Raw genomic sequence first — 1,364 nt, forward strand, 5'->3', positions numbered from 1 at the left:
TGATATATATATGACATACATATACATATATATATAATATATATGATATACATATATATATTATATATGATATATATATATGATATATATATGTATATATATATATATATATATATATATATATATATACATATATATATATATATATATATATATATATATATATATATTTGATTCTTCATTAGATTATTCATTATATATATCCGTTTTCATTAGACTCATTAATATAAAATAATAATAAAGACCCATTAATATTAAAAGAAAGTAAAAAAGAATGACACTAGGGGTCATAGTAGGAGGGGATGGGGCGGGGCTTCGCCCCGCCCCATCCCCTCTTCCTATGATGCCTAGGGGGGATGCGGCGGGGCTTCGCCCCGCCGCATCCCCCCTAGTCATCATTCTTAATTAGACCCGTTAATATTAGGCGAATCTAAAAATGAATGACACTAGGGATCATAGGAGGAGGGGATGGGGCGGGGCTTCGACCCGCCCCATTCCCTCCTCCTATGATACCTAGGGGGGGTGCGGCGGGGCGAAGCCCCGCCGCACCCCCCCTAGGTATCATTCTTAATTAGACCCGTTAATATTAGACAAATCTAAAAATGAATGACACTAGGGATCATAGGAGGAGGGGATGGGGCGGGGCGAAGCCCCGCCCCATCCCCTCCTCTATGATACCTAGGGGGGGTGCGGCGGGGCGAAGCCCCGCCGCACCCCCCCTAGGTATCATTCTTAATTAGACCCGTTAATATTAGACGAATCTAAAAATGAATGACACTAGGGATCATAGGAGGAGGGGATGGGGCGGGGCTTCGCCCCGCCCCATCCCCTCCTCCTATGATACCTAGGGGGGGTGCGGCGGGGCGAAGCCCCGCCGCACCCCCCCTAGGTATCATTCTTAATTAGACCCGTTAATATTAAACGAATCTAAAAATGAATGACACTAGGTATCATAGGAGGAGGGGATGGGGCGGGGCTTCCCGCCGCACCCCCCCTAGGTATCATTCTTAATTAGACCCGTTAATATTAAACGAATCTAAAAATGAATGACACTACGGATCATAGGAGGAGGGGATGGGGCGGGGCTTTGTCCTGCCACACCCCCACTAGGGATGATAGTAGGAGGGAATGGGGCGGGGCTTTGCCCCTGCCACACCCCCACTAGGGATGATAGTAGGAGGGGATGGGGCGGGGCGAAGCCCCGCCCCATCCCCTCCTACTGGGATCCCCAGTGTCATTCTTTTTCATATATATATATATACATATGTATATATATATAAATATAAAAAAAAAATATATATATATATATATATATATATGTATATATATGTATATATATATAAATATAAAAAAAAAAAATATAT

This window comes from Hippichthys cyanospilos, chromosome 22 (genome assembly GCF_059441005.1).
Source record: "Hippichthys cyanospilos isolate Australia breed blue-spotted pipefish chromosome 22, RoL_Hcya_1.0, whole genome shotgun sequence".
Lineage (NCBI taxonomy): Eukaryota > Metazoa > Chordata > Actinopteri > Syngnathiformes > Syngnathidae > Hippichthys > Hippichthys cyanospilos.